A 22,590-nucleotide genomic window follows, 5' to 3' on the forward strand; every position below is an offset into this window, starting at 1 on the left:
ACCAACATGTCAGAACTGGGTAGGATCCTGGAATATAAGAAGGTCGTGGTTGGAAGGGACCTTAGAACATGTACAAAGAAAGACTTTATTTAGAAGGGAAGTACGTAGTCCAACACTCTCGCTTTATAAAACAAACTTTTCAGAGTCCCTGAGAAATGACATTTACAGTTACAGTTTACATAGCTGGTTATGAGCACAGCCAGGACTGCAAAGCCAGGTGCCCTGGCTCCCAGCACCTGGGATACTATGCTTATTCAACCAATATTTATTAAATGCCTACTTTATGCAGTGCAGGCCACTAATCTAGACCACTTCTCGCTAAGAATAAATAGCACAGAGGGGTGAAGACAGTTACTCTAGGTCATTCAGCAAACCAGCAGCAAGAACAGGTTAGCAACCTAGATTGCCTGATTCCCAAAGCCAGAATCACAGAATTCCAGAGTAGAATGAGACCCAATGATCACCTCATCTAATCCCCTCATTTTATGGAGAAGAAAACTGAGGCCCAGCAAGGGAAGTGATTTGCCCAATGCCACCAAGCTTGTCATTGACAATCAGGACCAGAACCTAATTTCCGTTCATTCTCCTCTCCACTTAACAATCCTGGGAAAGATTCCATTCATCCATCTCACCACCTCTCTGAAGGCAGGCAATTCCCCTCCCCCAACCCTTCTCTTATTACTTGGAGAACTCCAGGCTCACTTAAAAAAAATCATTTTGTGCAATTAAATTATGAGGCAGGACCCACGTAGACTGGGAGTTCTTGGAAATGATTGGTCCTTGGTAATCACAACCAGAACTGCTGGCCCCAGAGGAGACAGTGTTGGGAAGGAGACTGGAGGTTAGGACAGGAAGAATGCTCTCCTTCTGCTCATTCGGAGCTTGCAATAAGCTCTTCTACAGCAGCTTGCTCCATAATAGTTACTCAGACATCCTACCAGCCATCTAGTACAAAGAGCATCGGGTAGTGCATGCCCCTGTGAAGAGGTGAAAGTAAATGAAGCCCAGAGAAATCAAGACAGAAGCAGTGTGTCAAAGTACTACATACCCCAGGAAAGCCCAGGTGCCCAACCTGTGAAGATGAGGAGCAGGCAAGAGGCCTCAGGAATCACAGGATATGGAAGCAAAGATGAGAAAACTCCCTCCCTGCATTTAGGAGCTGGGGGGCTCAGATCCTGGAGCACCGAATAGCCTGTCAGACTCAGTGGATGTATTACTTGGTTTGATTGAGCTGATTTTTTTCCTTTATATTCTTCTTTAAAAATTTTTTTATTAAAAGAAATAGCTCAGTGGGTAGAGGAGGAATACGTTCCCAAATGAGAATGATGTCAAAGAGATATGAATTACTAATATTTTTCATCATAAGGGGCTATTTTGAGGTCAGCTCAGGTACTAACGCCATGAAACCTTCACATCTTTTTCTCACAATGACTTTAAAACCAGCGTTCTCTCCACTATAGCACACCCTGAACTCCATGAGAATAGGGCTGCCCAAATGATTTCTCTTAAGCAGATATCTGAATATATCATTCCTCTACTCAATAAGCTTCATAAAATGCCTCTTTTAGCTTTTAAAGTTCCTCGCACAGTGGTTAGAGCAATGGGCCCGGAGTCAGGAAGACCTGAATTCAAATCCTGCCACAGACACTTATCAACTGTGTGACTCTAGACAAGTTACTTAATCTGTTTGCCTCTGTTTCCTCAACTGTAAAATGGGGGTAATATTAGCGCCTTCCCATAATAATAACAGTCCAACGTCGTTGTGAGGATCACATGAGATAATATTGGTGAAGGGCTTAGCAGTGTCTGACACATAGTAGGCACTTAATAAACTCGTCTTTCCTTCCTTCCTTCTAGTCTGGTCCCCTGCTATCTTTTCAGACTCGCTGGGCATTACTCCCCCTCCCTATGTTCTAAGATTGAGCCAAACTGGCCTTCTCCTTGGTTCCTCCCATGCAATACTCTACCTCTAGGCCTTTATGGCGGTGATTTCAGTGGTCTGAAATGTACTCCATCCTTCCCTCAACCTCACAGTGTACAGTTCCTCTCTCCCATCCTCTGCATGAAAACTTTCCTGATTCCTTCCCATAGCCACAGCCCTCCTTCTTTGAATTCTTTGTATTGATGTATTTCTTTCCTGTTTACTCTGTATATACAGAGATATGACCTTACAGAATGGAAAAAAAGAGGGTTCCTGTCAACTGGGAATGGACTAACAAAGTATCATATATGAATGTAATGAAATACTAATGTGCTGTAAAAACTGATGACAGACAGCTTCAAAGAAATCTGGGAAGACTTGTATGAACTGGTGCAGGGGAAAATGAGCAGAGCCAGGAGGACAATTGGGTAAACTGAGTGTTACAGTGGATGGAGATGGTCTAGAGCTAAGAAGACCAGAGTTCAAATCCCATCTCAGACTCTTACCAGCTGTGGGACCCTGGTTAAGTCACTTAACCTCTGTCTGCCTCAGCTTCCTCATCTATAAAACGGAGATAAATGACACCATCTACCTCCCAGGGTTGTTGTGAAAATTGAGATAATAACTGTAACATTTAGCACAGTGCTTGGCACATCGTGAGTACTATATAAATGTTAGCTGTTATCATTAATTATTATTTTACCACCACACCAATGTTGGGACTGGAAGCTCAATTCCGTGTGGACAGTCTCGGGCAGGTAAAAGTGGGACTTCTAAATCTTAGAGTCTTACGAGGCCCTCCATGAACAGCGGGGGTTCGAGAAGGTCAGACTGAGCTAGCTCGGCTAGCTCGGGTATTTCCGCCTCTCCCCCGGAGATACCTGATGGGTGGAGTCTCCCTGCCCTCGAGGTCGTCCCGGATTGGAGCACACCTAGTTACCTAACAGCACGGTATTGAGATGCAAACTGTGTGGCTGAAGATTAAGTAGGATTGAGGAAGCCAGAAAGCTCTCTCTTAGCACGTGTGGAGCCAAAGAGAAAAGTAGGGCTCCGCTTCTTTTCTTTCCTCTCTCCCCTCCCCCTCTCTCCCCGCTTGTACTTCTACTTCCAATCCCTTAAGCTTAGCCTCCTTAGGAAATCTCCCCCTCTTCCTCCTAAGGAAGATCCCCCTGCATTTGTAACCCGGACCCTGAAATAAAGCTCAACCCCTGTTCAACTCTGGAACGTCCTTTCTCTCATACGTTTATCCGGTTTGGCCAACCGAAGACGTGGGACAGGTAAGAAAGACTCGGGTAGCCCAATACAGGCCTCTAGGCTTGGCACACCAACATCATAAAAATGACAGACTTTGAGAGACTTAAGAACTCTGATCAACCATGTTGAAGCCTACAACCCACCAAACATGGAGGGAATAGACTCAGGCTGTAGGAGACGTACATCTTTGGGACATGGTCAGTGTGGGAATTTGCTCTATTTACCACTTAGATTTGTTATAAGAGTTTTGTTTTTCTTTTCCTTTTTTTTCCCCAACAGAGAGAGAGTGAGGAGGGGGCTGAGAAAGGGCTAAGTATTTGGCAAAGAGCAGGTACTTAGTAAATACAGGAGAACTGGCTGATGATACAGCCTGTGTCAGATTCATTTTTGCATTCCTTCAAAGGTTCTTGAACATAGTGGGTGCTTCAAAAACATCTGATGAAGGAAGGGACCTCAAAGACCACCCATGGCTCACTTTCCCTTCTTGCGCTTCAGCATCTCAGAAGCAGCTCCATGTCTACCTCCTAAACCCTGGGTCATCCCTGAAATCCAGGAGCAAAGCTCCAGAGCTGCTCTCCCTGGGGCTTGGCCTAATATGGCCCTATGTCCTCAAGTCACATTCAGATTGGTCCTTGGGATGTTCTGCCTCCTGTCTAACAGAATATACAACAGCAATGGAGAGGAACAACTTGCAGGGAGGACAAGGGGGGGGGAACTCTGTGGGAGGTTGAAGCAAGCCTGGAATAATATTCCCACGTGCAGCTTGGGCATCAGCCCAAGCAGAAGCCCTGGGCTGCAAGGCCAGTCCTGATCCTGTGTGGCCACACACAGGTCAATTCCTTTTCTAAGAGTGAGTTTCCTCATAAAGTCAGACAAGACTCTAAAGGAGGGTTTTTTTTAAACTAAGATATGAGTATTTTAAAAACAGGTATTTCATAAACTATTATAATATAATTGCCTCCTTTCAAATCCTATGTATTTTTTCCATACATTTAAAAACACAATTCAAGTTCCTGCTCTAAAGCCTCTTCCAAATGTCCTTCCCCAGAGAAGTCCCAATCCAACCTTTAAAACTCAACTGAAATGCCACCTCTCCCATGAAAACTTTATTGATTCCTCTACTGGAAACAACCTTTCTCACTGTACCTTGTCCATACTTCTCAAATGCATTGATCATAAAATAGAATAAACTACAGTGATCTATATGATGGTGCAGTAGATAAGAGTGCTGGACCTGAAGGAAGACATGAATTCAAATTCTGACTCAGACACTTACTAGCTGTGTGACTCTGGGCAAGTCATTTAGCCTCTGTCTGCCTCAGTTTCCTCATCTGTAAAATTGGGGAAATAATAACATCTACCTTCCAGGGTCGTAGTGAGGGTAGTAAAATGAGGTATTTGCAAGGTGTTTTGCAAACTTTAAATTGTATATAAAAATATTAAATATATAAATTCTAGCTATTGTTATTATTATCATGACTATCTGAGTTTATATCTTATTCCCCTACTAAGATCCATGAAGGCAAATATTGTCTTATCTAAGCTTTATAAGTTATCTTGTTACAAGGCACTTCATAAATGTTTTGATGGATGCAGCATGGACTTGAGTCAAGAGTCCTGGTAAGTCCTACTTACTAGCTGTATGTCCCTGCGTAAGGCACTTAAATTTGCTGAGCCTGTTTCATCATCTGGAAAATGGGAATGATGATCCTCACCCTAAGTACCACACAGTTTTGTCATGAGGAAGGCACCTTCTGACCCTCAAAGCACTAGGTCAGGAGTTCTTAACATGCGGTCTGTGACTGCTTCCATCATCCACTTCCTTCATTCCTATTCACATGCTGCCAAACAGAGCTGGAGAAAATCATGACACCATGTCGACTGGCCTCACTACAAATCTGTGTTATCTAATCTTAACTAGGCCCTCACTAAAGTAAGGTCAAAATCACATTCCTCCCTTATTTACTTACTCTCCCTTTCTCAGCAGCTATTCCAAACCTCTTCTTTCATCAAATCTCTCACAGGGGTAACCTCCACTCACTGACAGAACTGAAGACCTTATGTCACACAAAGATTGAAACCACTGGAAAAAAAGGTCTTCTTTCTTTCCTCCTCCTAATTCTGATATCATTCAGACATTTCCCTCTACTATTTCTTTCCCACTAGTCTTAGATTAACAAGTGGCCCTTCTTGATGCCAAGGCAAACCCCTCTACATGGGACCTTGATTTTATCTCCTCTATAGTCCCTAATCTCTTATCTTCAGTCTCTCCCTAATTATTGGCTCCTTCCCTGATATCTACAAACATGTCCACATGTTCCCCCATCCTTAAACAACATTTACTTAGATCTTCCATTCCCACTGGCTACCTTTCTATACCTCTCCTCCCTTTCATGGCTAAACTCCTTCAGAAAGGTATCTTAGTGCTTCCATTTTCTTTCCTTTCATTCCATCCTACCTCCTCTGCAATCAACTTCTGGCTTCATCATTCAACTGGACAAACAAAACAAAATCTTCTTCCAAAGATGCCCATGATCTCTTAATTACTAAGTCAAATTAATAGCTTTTACTCAATCCCAATCTGCCTTAATCTCTGCAGCCCTCTCCTCCTGGATATTCTCTCCCCTTTAGCCTTTTGTGACGCTATCCTCACTCCTTTCTGTGTGACCATTCCTTCTCAGTCTCCTTTGCTGATTCCTCATCCATATCAGGCCCATTAACCACAGGTAATATTAATGAGAGTTTAAAATCTTCCCCACTATTAATGGGTCTGCCCATTAAGGGAAGTTTGATTAGGGGAAATTTGTTTTGTAGGAAGGCCACTCCTTTTGTTCATTTCTAATGAGGCACTGGTTCTCAAGGGCCGTGATGCCCTCTGGCTCTGAAAAGTCTATAAATACCATGAGGTGAGGTTTTGTTTTGGAGCTTACTCATTGGAAATGTTTGTTTGGCCAGATGAGACTCTGGGGAGCTACTAAGGAGTCCCTCAGATTTTTAAACCCAGATGTTGGTGCTTCTCTCTCTGGTAACTATGTATGTATGTAATGGTCAGACAGCTGGAAGCCCTGTCTGTTAGTCTTCATTTCTCCGCTTGTATCTTCTCTGACGTTCAGGGTGCTGTACTAAGTGAATGATACATGTGCTTAATTAAAGTGATTGTTTTCCCCTCAAAAGTTGCTTTCCTTTTAGAAAAGCAAATTTAAGAACCTGTACAGCAGACCCTCCTGAGCATGCTGAGATCCTTGCTGTTACACCATGGATATCCTCTAGAGCCCTACCCTGGGCCACCTTCTCTTTTCCCTCTATCTCACTTGGTGATCTCATCAGCTCCCATGGACTCTATTATTACTATACAGATCATCCTATATCTATCCAGTATTAGTGTCCCTCTGGAGCTAAAGCCTCACCTGTCCAATTGCCACCTAAACATCTCAATTTGTATACCCCACAGGTATCTTAAACTCAACACATCTAAAACAGAATTCATTATCTTCCCCACCCCCAAACCGTCCTCCCTTCTGAATTTTCCTATGACTGTTGAAATCTCCACCAACCTCCCAATCACCCAGGTTTGAAACCTAGGTCTTATCCTCACTCTCACTCATAAATTTAATCTGATGAAAAATCTGGAAGTGACACCCTGCAGATCAAGCCTGCAGTCAGGAGGCTGTCATTCTTCTGCTCCTTCCTGTCCCAGTCCTCCCCTCTCCACTGCACCTGATCAGGATATCTGGGCTGAAAACACTGAACCCATCCCAACAAGGAATCCCAATCAGGATGATAACAAGGGACTATTGTTTTCGCTGTTCCCACATGAGAAACTAAAGATGAGCTGTTATTTTTGAACAGTTTACCTGCAATTTATCGTCCATAACATCTTCCTACATGACCTAAAGATGATTTTAACGCAGATGGTTTTAACACTGAAGATCCTTGGGATGTCCAAATTTCATCAATAAGAGATTGTAAAAGGGCTGGAGGGAGACGTGAAGAAACTTAGAAGGCAAAAAGGAGATTTTCAGTGAATGTTCCTAAAGAAGGGGTAAGACCCAGTATAACATTTGCTTTGGAGGTTTGTCAGAAACCTCATGCTTTTCAACCACAGAACATCATAAGAGCAAAATCTGTTGTCAATTTTTCAATTAAAAAAAAGCCACAAAGAAGCTTTGAACCTGGGTGGGTATTTTTTTCCCTCTTATTTCAGCATTTTTCACAATAAAGTTTAATGTGGAAAACTAATGTGAATTCTAATGTTATAGGTCACTTGCAGACCAAGTGTCTACTTTGTGAACAATGTCTCTGCTCTAAAGCAACAGGATTTGTGGGACGTCTGCTTAATGTGACGGTTCAGTACGTTGCAATATACTTTGATATGCTGTATGCACTGAAAGAGACCAGTGATTCCTAGTTGTGTTGTGAGAATAAAGAACTTGCTTCTTACCAAACAACATTTTGGGCCTCATCTGAACTCTCCATGAAATAATGACTGATTACTCATACAAAGTATATTAGGAACTGGACTGGTTTGGCTTCTTTTAGATGTAATTAGTACACAGATTTGAAAGAAAATTGTTTTCAAAAAAGACAATGGTGAGTTTAAGGAATGTGGGAAGAGGCAAAAGTTGGCAAACCTGCTTGCAAGCAAGAACTGATTTTCCCCATGAAATCCTCTATGTATTTGGGCTTTTGTTTGCTGAACAGCTGTGCAACTCTCATGTGCCCCTTAGGTAGCGTTGGGCCTGGGATGGAATTTTCAGACAAGGCCTCCTATTTAGTTCTGTGATAGTGAAAACCTATTTTTGTATCTATAAGATTATGAGAATTTTTCATTTTCTTTTTTTAAATAATATTCTCCCCCAATTACATGCAAAAATAATTTTAACATTTATGCGAATTTTCCATGTGAATCCTTTGCAATAAGTCTTGCCTCTCTATACTGTACGTACCTTGTCAGTGTTTAAGGCTACTTATTTATAATGCTTCTGAAGGTACATTAGCTAGGAAAGTTTTACTATACTTTTATTGAATTAACAAATTGCAATTATTGTTTTTTAGAAAAAAGAATAAGAGTACAAAATGGAAATAGAAATACTTCACTTGTCACCTCTTGAAAGAAACACCAAAATGAAAAATCCCAAGGACATCATGGCCAAAATCCAGAAGTTCTCGGTCAAAGAAAAATACTTCAAGATGCCAAAAAGAAAGAATTCATGTACTAAGGAACCACAGTCAGGATCACACGTGACTTAGCAGCCACCACTATAAAGGAATAGAGAGCTTGGATACGATATTCCATGAGGCAAAGGATCTGGGTGTACAGCCAAGAATAACTTAACTAGCAAAACTGAGTGCGATGCTACAAGGGGAAAAATAGGTCTTTAATGAAATAGAGGACTTCCAAGTATTCCCGAGAAAGTGAAATTTGACTGATTAAAACAAAAAAAAAATACACATACACATATACTTAAATTTTCATAAATTGGCCCATTTCTACTTATCTTCTTTCACTTTACTCCCCCCCATGCATTCTGTGATCTAGCTATAATAGCTTGCTTGTAGGTCCTCAAATACGATATCTCTATGCCTTTACACAGGCTGTCTTCAATGCCAAGAAGGCTTTGTCCCATAACTTCTGCTTCTTCACTTAACATGGCTTCTTTTAAGACATAACAAATTCTATCTTCTCCAGGAGGGCTTTCCCAATTGCCTAAGGTGCTAATGGTTTCTCCTTTCAGATTATCTTCAATCTACTCTGGATGTGTTACATACATACACATATACATACATATACAGCTCCCACATGGCACTGAAACACTGATTTATCCAGGGTCATACTGCTAGTGTATGCCACAGTTACTCAGAACAGTTCCTTCAGGGCCCAGAATTTTAGCTTGATGTTTGGGTCAGCTGGCATCTCTGAGAACTGCATTACTAAAATGAACTGTCATTCCTAGGTAATAGAGAGTGGCCGGGCTCCCAGAGAAGGGTAGTGAATGGGGTAACTCATCCCTGCAAAGCCATAGGGAATTAGAGAGGGGACATATCAGTTTAGAAACCAGTTGGATTCCCTGGGACAGAAAAGCAGGTAAACCTGTTCTAGACAGGCACATAGTAGGCACTATTTTATAAATGCTCATTCCCTTCCCTCATTCCCTTATAGCGATATAGAAATAATAAATCATCATCCCCTGAAGAGAAAGCTTCTTTCTCCTTTTTCCTGTGGGGTTTAGGGGGATTTCCTTCAAAACTGACCACAGCGGGCCTGCTTTTCACATAACAGTCTTGCTTCTTAATGATGTGGAAGATGATTTAAATTTGTACCAATGCCCATGGGTCTATAATTCTCTAAGTCTTACAAAGCATTTTCCTCAGCATAGTTCTGAAGGACCAAGAAGGAAAATATCACTCTTCACACGTGAAGAAAGAGAAGTGAAAAGCTCCCCCTTCCTTCCCCTCTTTAGTACGGCCTGGAGCCAGGTCCTCACCCATCTCTTCTGACTTCAGCTTCATTCAACTCACCCAGCATTTATTAAAGTGCGTATCATGCCAGGAAGGCACAATAAAAGGCACTGGAAACACAAAATCAAAGAAATAATCCTTCAGCTCAAATAGTTTACCTTCTACTGGGAGAAAATATGAACAATATTTAGTAAATACAAAAAATATACACAAGTTAAAAACAAGGTCATTTTGAAGAGGGTTGAATCACTAACAACTGGAGGGCCAGATGTGGAAAAGGGATGCTTAACTTAGCATATCGCAAGGGCCCTATGAACTTGGATGGGAAAAAAATTTAACTTTTATTTCAACATATTTGCTTTCCTTTATAATCTTATGCATTCTATTTTATTAAGAGAAGGGGTTCCTAGGTTTCACCAGATGGCTGAAGGGGTCCATGAAACCCCAAAAGGCAAAGAACCCCTGGTGTAAGAGGCTGTCTATGAATTCAGCCTTCCAGAGAGTTGGGAATTCCAAGATGAGGAGAAGATATAGAGCATCCAAATATGACTCTAGAGTCTCTTTCTTGTGTCCCTGGGAAGAATAGGTAAGGAGTGGGATGTTTTGGTGATAAGATACTAACATGGACAGTCTTAAACACAGTCTTAAACAATACAAGCATTTATGTATATGTGTATGCATGTATGTATGTATGTATACCGTGTGGATTGCAGTTGTCCATCACATACACACATATATATATCCCCTATATATATATGTATGTGTATACACACACACACATACACATCCCCTTCAGTGACATCTGCACTTTCAAGTCCTTCAGAGCAAAGTCACCTGGTATCACCCCATCACCCCTTTGTCTCAAAAGAAAAAAAAGTAGCTAACCCTGCCCCTGGGGACTTCTTTCTGAGTCCAAGAACAAGGTCTTTCCTCCTCCTTAATAGAGAACTGAGCCATTGCCCCTAAATTCATCTCCTGATTAGGTCACTAATAACCATGACGGCTTTTAAGATTTTCAGCTTTAAAAAGCACTTTATAGACGTTGTTTCATTTGATAGTAAGTAATTATATAATTGAGTTTTATAATGAGATAATAATTGCAGAGAGCTTAGCACAGGGCTTGGCACACAGGAAGCACCATATACTGTAAGTGGTAACTACGATGATGATGAGGATGAGGATGATGATTATATCACCACAATAACTCTGTGAGATGGATGCTACTATCAGATGAGGGAGAAAGATAGAAACAGAGAGATAAAGTTACGAAAGGAGGGACAAGGAGAGACAGAGACAGAGAGAAATAGGAAGAAGACGGAGAGAGAAGGGGGAAGGGAGAGACAAAGAATAAAGAAAGACAGAAGAGAAGAGAAAAATAGGAGAGATAGAGAAATAGAAACAAATAGAGGAGGGAAAGAGGCAGGAGAGAGACAGAGACAGAGAGAGACACAGAGACAGAGACCAAAAGAGAGACACAGAGAGAATATCATTGGGGTGATAATCAGGAAAGGTAACAAGGAACCAAAGCTTCAGGATTTCAAAAACAGTCCACAGAGAGATCACAGGGTTCATGAGAGATCACTAGACTAAGAAGCAGGAAAAGTGGGTTCACGTGCCAGTTCTGGCCCTAACTATATGATCCTGGGCAACCTGGTCCTCATATTTAAGTTCCTATTATATGCTGGACCTTGGGCTCTGCCATAGGGATATGAAGACAGATGTGACAAAATTCCTGCTCTGAAAGGGACCTATAACTTAATGCAAGGGTTCTTGACCAGGGGTTCTCAAGCCCCCAAAGGGTCCAAGGACAGATTTCAGGGGGTCCCTGAGCTTGTATGGGAAAACAGTTAAATTTCTATATCGCTATAAGGGAATGAGGGAAGGGAATGAGCATTTATAAAATAGTGCCTACTATGTGCCTGGCACTTTGGTAAGCACTTTTTACAGATTATCTCATTTGATCCTCACAACAACCTAGGGAGATAGGTGCTGTTGTCACCCCCATTTTACAGTTGAAGAAACATGCAAACAGAAGCTAAGTGCTTGGCCCATAGTCACACAGCTAGCAAGTATCTGAGGTTGGATTTTAATTCGAGTCTTCCTGACTCCAGGCTCAGTGTTTTATCCACTGAGCTACCAACTTCCTCTGTAAATAATTGGTTTCTTTTGTAATCCTCTGTATTTACTGCCAAAGGGGTACCAAAATACCAAAAAAAAAAAAAAAACAGTTAAGCTCTCCTGATCTGATGGGACTTATTGAGGAACTGAATGACAGGATGCAAAGATGGGCTGATCACCTAATGAAAGGAAGCAATGGCAGGTAGACAGTCAGAGGGCTTAGCTGGTACCCTGTCAATGTTGGGAGAAATTGAGGGAGGCATCCAGCATGAGATGTCAATTTCACAGGAGGACTTGGACAACAGTTACTTGGGATAGGCTAGCAAGGATGGGTTTTGCTACAGGAAACTTCCAAATCAAAACCAAATCCACTTCAGTATTTGAGTATTAATAAAATGAGGAACTGAATTCCCTTCTTTCTCACTCTGATAATCTATGAATCTCTGGTCTTGGTGCCCAGGGCTGTTTTTGTGATTTCTGGGAGCTCTGTGGGAGGGGTGTCTACAAGATCTGAATCCCAGGCGGTGGCTGAGTTCTGCCTGTCTGTGTTCCAGGAGACTAGAGGTCCCTGGGGAGGCTTCATCAATCTTATTTCTCTCTGGACTATAATAGTGAGCTAAGAACAAGATCAGCATTACTAAGGGCACTGCTTAGCATGACGCATGAGTCCCAAAGCTTAAGAACCCTGCATGGACTTTATTATAGCCTGCTGAGGCATTTGCTTCTCTCACCTTCAAAACACAGAAACCCAATATGGGGAAGGAAACTGTACATGATAGATGAGCCCCTGGGCCAGGCTCAGGAACATGTTTGGGAAGCAATTGACATGGCACCACATGGTGGGAAGAGTCCTGAGCTTGGGGTCCAGAGGCTTGGTCTCAGGAATTGATTCTCCAGCCAAACTAGTAGGTGACCCTTGGCAGCCTTTTGCCATCTCTAGTCCTCAAAAGTGCATTGGTCTTGATGTACTTTAACAGGGTTTCTTAATGTTTTATGCCATAGCCCTCTTTAACAACTTGGTCCTCACATTTACCCTTTTATTTAATAAGACTTCCTCATATTTGACGCTTCTCAGAATCATGTTTTTTCAATAATTAAAGGAAATGCTCAATTTCAGTTAGGGGTTAATGATAACCAAAAAATTTTCATTCAAGTTCACATATCCTTTGATGTCTACCCATGTATTCCCTGGGGGGGGGGAAGGGTCCCAAGTGAAGAACCCCTGATCTATAGCTGCATTTTCAGCACTAAGGTTCATGTCTAAGTCCCAAATCCTACCCAGTCTGTAGTGCACAGCTTATGCCTCCCCTACGCCAGTGCTCCTTTAAGTACTCAAACCCACAATGCCCTTTCCCTTCATTTTTGCTCTCCACTAGCACCTAGAGTTTGAATTGTAATAATAAGCTCACATACGTAGGGTGTTTTAAGGTTTACAAACTGCTTTCTTCAGAACAAACCTTGGGGGGGAGGGTGACAAAGGGTAGAGAAAAAAGGAAGGAAAAAGGGAGGGAGTGGGGAGAGAGAGAGAAGGGAAAGGGACAGGAGAAGGAGAGAGAGGGAGAATGGGAGAGAAAGAGAGAGAAAGAGGGGAAGGGGAGGGGAGAGGGAGAATGGGAGATAGGGAGAGAGGAGAAAGAGATCGAAAGAGGAGGGAGAGCAGAGGGAGGGAGAATGGGAGAGAAGGGGAGAAGAGAGGGAGAGAGGAGTGAAAGGAATAGAGAGAGACAAAGAGGGAAGAAAGGAGAGAGAAAGAGAATAGAAGGAGAGAGAGGGGAGGAGGAAGAGAAAGAGGGGGGTGGGAAATGTGAAAAGAAAGGAGATGGAAAGAGAGAAGAGGGAGATAATTTTCTCTATTTTTAAAGAAAAGGAAAGCTTAAAGGTAGTAGCTTCCCCATGGTCACATAGCTAATAAATGCAAATATATGTCAGTGCTCCAGCTGAATTATATATTATCTTGCACCGTTCACCCACTGTTCATTTAGAGAATGATTGTCTCTCCAGCTAAAGCATCTATTCCTTGGCTGGCAACACTTCTAGTACTCAATTTGTTGAGGACTTGTTGATCTTTCCCAGTTTTAATGTGACTCTTGGCAGAGACAGAGCAGCCTAATGGAAAGAGAACTGTTTCTAGGGGATAGGAGATTCAGCTTTAGTTCCAGGATGAGGCTTCAATTTCCAGCCCCATGACTCTGGGCAAGTCATTCCACTTAGCCTCCGGGATGTCTAATGGAGAAGGAAGAAGAGGTAAGAAAAAAGGAAAAGAGTTGTGGGGAAGTCTGAAATTTCATTTTGGACAGCAATGACTAAGAAGGCTTAGGCCAAAACGAAGTGGGCCTCAAGTGCCAAACTGAGGTGTTGGGATTTCTCCAACAGGCTGTGGGTAGCCATTGAGGGTTCTTGAGCAGGGCAATTACCCAATAATGACTTGGATTTATCACTTTAAACTTTCTAAAGTCCTACTTTACAACAACCCTGTTAGGTAGTATGCGTATTGCCATCCCTATTTTACAGAGGAAGAAACAAAGCTGAAGTGGTATGTGCATAAACACAAAGCTAGTCTATGCTCAATGGCAGACTCAAACCTTTCAGAGTGGACACCACTGGCACTATGCCCAGTTGCCTCTAATGTGGTCACACCCTGTGCATAACGAGTTTACTCTGGCAGTGTAAACAGGATGCACTGAGAAGGTGAGAGCCTGGAGACAGAGACCAGTGAGTAGGCTGTTAGCATAGTACAGTTATCCCTTCCACAATTTGACTTTCCCCATTGTGGTTTTGATATATCAAGGGCCAGCATAAGAAATTAAATGGGAATTGTGCGATGACCAACTTTGATAGCCTTAACTCTTCTCAGCAATACAAGGATCTAAGACAATTCTAAAAGACTCATGATGGAAAATGTTGTCCACGTCCGGATAAAGACCTATGGAGTCTGAATACAGATCGAAGCATACTATTTTCTCTTTTTATCTTTTTGGTTTCTTCTTTCTCATGGTTTTTCCCTGTGGTTCTAATTCTTTCTTACAAGACTAATGTGGAAATATGTTTAATATGATTGACCATGTATAGCATACATCAGATTGCTCATGGTCTTGGTGAAGGGGGAGTAGAAGGAGGGGGAAATTTTAGAATTCAAAATCTTATAGAAGTGAATGTTAAAACCTAAAAATAAATAAATAAATAAAGGTTAAAAATTAAATGGGAATTCTGGGGGAGTTTTGCAGAAGCTTCAGATGACACACGAAGGCCAACGGACAACACAGAGCCTATGACCAAATACTTAATCCAAATTTTACAATAACACACTGTAAATACCCCATAAAAGAAAAAGAAAAAATTCAGACTTCTTCTCTGGTCTGAAGGGAGGGCTAAAAATTTTTACACAGATTTTTCCAGACTGCAGGGACACCGTGCCCCTAACCCCCATGATGTGGAAGGGATAGTTCCAGAAGAGTAATAGTAATGGCTAGGAGGGGAGAAGTTAAAGAGGAAAAGAAGAGGAGGGGAGGGGAGGACGAAGGTTCCATCCAGGCAGATTTCAATTCAATATAAAGAAAACTTCCCAAAAAATTAGAGCTGTCTGAAAATAGAACCAGCTACTTGAGGTGGTGAGTGAACATCCTGTCACTAGGAGTGTTCAAGTTTACTGAGAGCAAATATGACAGAAAGATTACAAATCAACACTCTAATAGTGGAATTTCTGGCAATGTGACAGGCCAGTGAAGGAAGAGTGAGGAAAGAAGGCTTTTTTTAATACCACATCATCCCTGTCAACTATGGGGCTGGTCATTTAGAAAGCATGTATGCAGATATGTGTGTATACATAAATACATGTGTGTATGCATGCATACAATATATGTGAGTGTACACAAACATATTTGCATGTGTTGTGTTTTGTGGTACTGTAGGCTTGTGGGGATGTTTGTATATGAGTATAAGGATACATAAGTAAGTATACAGGAATACTTTATATTCCTATGTGTAGTGAGTCTATGTGAGGAAGGAGGCATGGGCGAATAGGACCATTTGTAGATATGTGTGCATCTAGGGGGAGGAACCATACATGGAAGGGCCATTCTAGGTCATCCAGTCTAATCCTTGCATTTTACAGTTGAAGAACTGAGGCTCAGAAGAATTAAGTGACCTGACCAATGTCACAAAGGTAGTAAGTGACACAATCAGGATTTGAACTCAGGCCCCCTGACTCTAAATCCTGTGTTCTTTCTACCACACCCCACTGTGGGTATGGATATATGTGGAAATGGCATATGTGGGTGAGTGGGTGTGCATCAAAGTGGGGAGGATAGATGTGAGCATGTAGATGTATGGGAATGTATGAACATGAAAAGTGTGAGAGAGTCTAAGTATGTGAAAGGGTATGAAAGGTGATGGGGTGTAGGTTTGGGTGAGAGTGTTGGTGTTCCACAAGAGGCTCCCCTTCTTGGGGCAACTAGGTGGTCTAGTGGATAAAGCACCAGCCTTGGGGTCAGAGAACCTGAATCCTAATCTGGTCTCAGACAGTTGACACTTACTAGCTGTGTGACCCTGAGAAAGTCACTTAACCCCAATTGTCTCAAAAAAAAAAAAAAAAAGCGTTACCTTGTCTTGTCTTATCCCTTCTCAGGATATTAGGAAAATAAGACTTTTTTAAGACCAAAAAAGTTTTCATAATACAGATGTCAAAGAGGGACAGATGGAGTGAGACATGAAACAGAACTTCCAAACAGTAACAAGAGGCTCATACAGAAGAAAAGCGAAACTGAGAAGAACAAGCTTGATCCTGTCCTGTGAGGATAAATGGAATCACAGGTTACCTCCTGGCTTGAAGATACGTGTGTGCGCGTGTGTGTCTGTGTGTGTCTGTGTGTGTCTGGGGACACGTGTCTGTATGGTCATAACATGAGAATTGTGTGTGCTTACATACATATCTGAGGGTATGGCTAATGGCTGTACATGTTCTCACCACATTTTCCTGGCTCAATGTTAAGAGCAAGGGAATGCAAGTCAGACCACCTAAGCCAAGGATTCTTAACCTAGCACCCATGGACCCCAATCAGTATGGGGGGTGGGGGAGGAATCATATCTTCATCTCATTGGCTATCCTCTACACATGGAATTCTCTCCCTCATCATCTCCACCTTCTGGCTTCCCCAGCTTGCTTCAGGTCCCAAGGCAAATCCACCTCCTACAGGAAGCTTTTCCCCAACCCTTTTAATGCTACTGCCTTCCATCTGTTGGTTATCTCCAATGTATGTATGTTGTGTGTGTATGTATGCACGTGTGTGTATGTTTGCATACACAGCTTGTTTCTATATAGTTATGTGCCTGCTGTTTTCCCTATTAGATGGGGAGCTCTTTGAGGACAGGGACTATCTTTTGCCTTTCTTTGTATCACTAACATTTAGCACTGGGCCAGGTACACAGTAGGTATTTCATACATATCTGTTGCTACTGTGCTATACGGAATGATGAGCAGGTGGATTTCAGAAAAATCTGGACTTACATGAACTGATGCTGAGGAAAACATGGTACGCAGTAACAGCAACACTGTGCGATGGTCAGCTGTGAATGACTTAGCTCTTCTCAGTCACACAATGATCCAAGGCAACTCCAAAGGACTCATGATGAAAAATGCTGTCCACATCCAGAGAAAGAACTATGGAGTCTGAAGGCAGATCAAAGCATGCTATTTTCACTTTTGGGGGGGTGGGGTTTGTGTGTGTGTGTGTGTGTGGTTTTTTCCCTTTTGTTCTGTTTTTCTTTCACAACATGACGAATGTGGAAATGTTTTACTTGACTGCACATGTATAACCTATATCAGATTGCTTACCAGGGATGGGGAGAGGGAGAGGGAGGGAGAAAAATTTGGAACTCAAAAATCTTTCCAAAAAATTAATGTTGAAAATTGTCTTTACATGTAACTGGAAAAAAATAAAATACTACTAAATGAAAAATAAATATCTGTTGACTGACCTCTAACTGAAACATTTCTTTCAAATATCTAAAAACATTATTCTGGGAGCAGTTAGGTGGTACAGTGGATAAAGTACTGGCCCTGGAGTCAGAAAGATCTGAGCTCAAATCCAGTCTCAGAAAGTTGCTAGCTTAGTCACTTAACCCTGATTGTCTCCAAAACAAAAACAGAAACGTTAGTCTGCCAACAGGCCAGAGACTTCACTAGTCTACCACTACCACTTGACCTAGGCTCCAGGCTCAGTGGATGTCACCGACTCACTGCATGACCTTAGACAATTCACCTTAGTCCTCTTCACCTTGTTTTTCCTATCTGTGCATTGGGCTCAGACTCACATAATCCAAGAATGTCATCCCTAGAAAAGGTCATCTCATTCAACCCCTTCATTCTGAGCAAAGTAAAGCCAAGAAAAGGAGAGAGTGGATCATCAAAGACCACAAGACAAGTTAGTGACAAAGCCAGAACTAGAACCCAGGTTTCCTGATTCCTGGGCTAGTCAGTATTCATTCCATCATACATTGGTGAGCTCTCATGTTAATTTCTGTTCTACCTACTTCACAGAGCTTTGAGGATCATGCACAAGTAATGACTTCTCAGCAGCATCACCATTCCTCCCTGGGTGCCAGGACCTGAACGAAGACATAAGTTGCCAGGAACACATCTTCCAGTCTGGAGGCTGTAGCTCAGCTCCTGGGTTTTCAGAGCTAGATAAGCATCAAAGGGAGCTGAGCATCCCTCAGTCCTGGTGCTAACAACTCCTAGCCATGAGACACTGACCAAGTCATTAACTCTGAGCTTCTTTCTACATCTCTGAAATGCAGCCAATAATCCTTGCCCTTCCTACTTCAAAGGTTGCTGCATGGAAAGCCCTGAGCTCTTTTTTGGGGTTGGGGGGTGGGGAAAGGAGCAGACTTGACCTGTGATTTCATCATTGTAGAGAAATACTGAGGGAGAAATGCCCTCTACCATTGCAGAATGACAACTGCTGAGCCACTTATAACCTGAAAGAAACGCCTGAGGGTATTGAGAAGTTGTGACACACTAGCCCAGAGCCTCACAACTAGTAAGCTTCTGAGGTGAGACCTGAATCCAGGTCTTCCTAATTCAAAAGCTAAAAACAGTATCCAATCTGTCAGGCTGCCTCTCGATAGCTATTACAACTATCTCACTTTTCCCATCATCACCACCATCACCTTCATCACCATCACCATCATCAATACTGAGATTCTATCTGACCTAGAGGATGGGAGAAACAGGAAAGGGTTAAACAGGTTCTCTGAGGGATAACCCCTGGCACAGACCCTCAGCTCCTGCCCCACTACCCTGCCCCAAATCTGCCCAGTTCCCTCCTCCCATGTGCTTTCTCCACTCTAATCTGTCCTTTCCCTCCTTAGCACCAGCCCTCATCCATCTCTCCCTTCTTTCCTTGGTAACTACCCCCTTCAAGAAGCCTCCTCTGCCCAGCCCCACCTCAAGCTGATTGCTTCCACGCTGCTTTTTGCCAGCTGGCACCATGGTGACACACTTACATGTGTGTGCCCACAACATGCATGCAGTCTCACAACACTTCAGAGTGAGCCTGGGCTCACTTAAGATGCAATTGGGAAATATTTAGCAAAATAAATAAAAATATAATAGAACACAGATAAAATTAAGATGTGGTTTTCTTGTCAATATGCAGCCCAAAGGGATCCTTATGTGCAGTTTGACGGCCCTTGTTTCTATGTGAGTTTTACTGCTATAAAGCACTACAGAAGAAGGAGTTGCTCTTATCATTTTATTACATTCTTATCACTGGCTGTCAAATGGACCTGACAGACTCCTTAACCTGATATTCAAGGCCTTCTCCAATCAAGCCCAAACTTGGGCAGACAAGTTGAGGTCCCCACCACTGGAGGCTTTCCATCAGAAGCAGACTGGCTCCTTGGCCAGAATGTCAGGGAGAATTCTTATTCAGGTACAAGTTGGAGCGATAAACTCTGGGGTGCCTTCCAATTCTGAGTGTCTCTGATTCTCTGAGATACTTGTCCAGTATAGATGTGGGAGGGCAGCTAGGTGGTGCAGTGGATAGAAGGTCTGGCCTGGAGTCAGGAAGACCTGAGTTTGAATTCAGTTTCAGACACAAGTGACACAGGGTAAATCACTTCACTCTGTTTGTCTTAGTTTCCTCATCTGTACAATGAGCTGGAGAAGGAAATGGCAAACCATTCCACTTTTTCTGTCAAGAAAACCTAAACGGGGTCACAGAGAGTCAGACACCAACGAAACAAATGAACAACAAGTACAGCTATGAGAAAGTCATTTACTGTAAAATGGAGATAATCACACTTGCACTGCCTATCTCGATTTCAGTCTAAAACCACATCATGTGATGTTTAATAAATGTTCAACTGAGCTGTCTTTTTATAAGTGTGTTATCATTATGATATTCAGAAAAGAAGCTGTTTCTCCAACATCTTCCCTTTCTCTTCCTCTGAATATGCATCATCTTTGGCCAAATTCCAATAGCTTGAATGAGACAGTCATTTTTATAATACAATTTGAGAGGCACCAGTAGTTCCTATCACACTCCCTCCTCCTTCCCCCAGAATCTACACCACCCTCAGTCTATTGCTGATGCCTGAAATTCTACCATTAGAGAGAAATTCTTTTGGCTAAAGAAAAACACAAGCATCCATGGGAAGAATGTCAGATAGCAAATGGTTCATACCACAACATCAGGCCCTGGGCCCAGAATGACATAGGAAGCAATAGAGTCCTTGGAAAAGAACAAGAAGGAACTTTACATGGTACAGCCCAGTGGAAAAAGCTGGCCTGAGAGGCAGGGGACCAAGATTTGGATCCCTGCTCCGCCACTCACTTCTTGCGTAGTCTCTCTGGGCCCTGGGCTCATCACCTATCAAATAAGTAAGGGTGGTGAAAGTTGGGGGGAGGATGAGACGGTGACTTGGTTGAGCTGACAACAGCTCCTTCCCACTATGACAACCTAGGATTCTATGACTATAGCTGGGAGGGCAGGATCTGTGCAGCATCAATTTTGTATTCCTAGCACTGAACACCATATTCAGTTATTATTGACCAGGACAGGGAGAGCTTTCTGAGAGAAGAGCTGAGTAGCCAGAAAGAATTCAGGCATGACAAAGGAGTTAGAAATCATGATTCAATTTAATTCAACTAACACTTATGAAGTACCTACTATGTGCCAGGTGCTGTCCTAGGTGCTGGGGATACAAAGTCAAAAAATGAAACATTTTCTGCTTTCAAAGAGTTTACTTCCTTCTGTGGGGATACATGCACACAGAGGGGTGGATACAAAATATATACATGGTAACTGTGAAAGGATTTGTCACGGAGCCTTATTTATGTTGGAGGCAGTACTTGAGCAGAACTCTGAACAAGGAAGCGATTCTAAGAAGGAGAGGTGAGAAAAAAAGGAGGATCCATAGAAAATACATGAAAACACATGAAGAGGGATAGAATGTCATGTTTAGGGAACGGCAGGGAATATAGTTTAGGACATAAAGGGTGTAAGAGGCAGGAAAGGGAAATAAATGTGAAAAGAGAGGTTGGAGTTAGAAGGAGAAGGGCTTTCCATGCTGGGCCAGCGGAGCTTATCATTTATCCTAGAGGCAACAGGAAAGGAGAAAATGAATTTTCATGAGCAGGAAAATGACAAAGGGTCATAGGACCCTTTTAGAGCTGAAAGGGACTTTCAGGGATCACCTGAATTTAAGTCTTGACCCCAACAGTTACCAGTTGTGTAACCATGAATATGACACTTCACCTCTCTTAGCCTCAGTTTTAATCATCTGTAAAATAGAGATAATACTTGCACATCCTGCTACAAGGTGATTATGAGGATGGCAAAAAACTAGACATATAAATAAGTGCTCTTAATTATTATTATGAGCAGTGTGACACAGTAAAAAGAGCACTGGTTCTGAATCAAAGGATCCAAGTGCAAATTCTGCCTCTGATACATAGTGCTTGTGACTTTGGGCAAGTAACAGTATCTCTGGGCCTCAGTCTTCTCATCTGTAAAATAGGGAGGGTTAACCTAGACTTAGAGAGTTTCTTAGGTCCCCTCTATCTCTCAGTCTTCTATTAAGAGCCTTTATATAGCCCTATATTCAATGCCCTAAAATTCCTTACAGTTTGGACATTCTGAGTCCTCTGTCCTACCATTCTGTGTTCTAAGGTCACTTTCATCTCAAGGATGTTTAGATTCTTTGAAACTTCCAGGTCAACAAAAGACCTTGACCATTTTCTTAAGCAGAAGGGCTTGTAGTTTACAAAGGACTCTCCACATATATGTATGTGTGTATACACATACAAACATACACATATAAGTGTGTATACATACGTGTGAATATGGATAGGACTGAAGGGCAGATCTCAATTTCTCTTTTAAGTCAATTGAATTCAACAAATATTATTCAGTGCTTAATAAATACCCATAAAAACAAACTGTAAAACATACTTTGCCTCAAGAAGATGATATTTTATTCTTTCAAGTCAAGTTCCAGAAGGAGATTAGGAAAGGCCTTAGGTCTCTGCTTCCAACCCAGAGAGGTCTGTCTTCATACAGCCGAAGTAAAGCATCTGAAGGAATCAACATCAATGAACACCTTAGAATAGGTTGTATTACTGCTGCTATTCTGTCATCTTAATCGTGTTTGACTCTTCATGACCCTATTTTAGGATTTCCCTGGCAAAGATACTGGCAGTGGTTTGCCATTTCCTTTTCTGGTTCATTTTAAAGATGAGGAAACTGAAGCAAACAGAGTTAAGTGACTTGCCCACTCACAGCTAGCAAGTCTCTGAGACTAGATTTGAAACCAGGTCTGACTCCGGGCCAGATAAG

The 22,590-nt window shown here is 42.2% G+C and overlaps 1 protein-coding gene across 3 annotated transcripts in view; it reads right to left on the reverse strand.

Annotated features, from left to right (window-relative positions):
* Positions 1 to 22,590, reverse strand: part of CAPN5 (calpain 5) — a 157,273-nt gene that overhangs the window by 128,687 nt on the left and 5,996 nt on the right. The window contains exons 1-2 of one of the 3 annotated variants that reach the window (XM_072610775.1): positions 22,207 to 22,278; positions 20,541 to 20,622 (exon numbers count right to left, since the gene is read on the reverse strand). The exons of 1 other annotated variant lie outside the window; for it this stretch is intronic. The gene's annotated coding sequence lies outside the window, so the exon portion shown is untranslated. Of the gene's footprint in view, positions 1 to 20,540; positions 20,623 to 22,206; positions 22,329 to 22,590 lie in introns of those variants that run through there. One more of the 3 variants, XM_072610774.1, reaches the window with a different exon arrangement.

The sequence above is a fragment of the Notamacropus eugenii genome, chromosome 5 (assembly GCF_028372415.1).
Source record: "Notamacropus eugenii isolate mMacEug1 chromosome 5, mMacEug1.pri_v2, whole genome shotgun sequence".
NCBI classification, from domain to species: Eukaryota; Metazoa; Chordata; class Mammalia; order Diprotodontia; family Macropodidae; genus Notamacropus; species Notamacropus eugenii.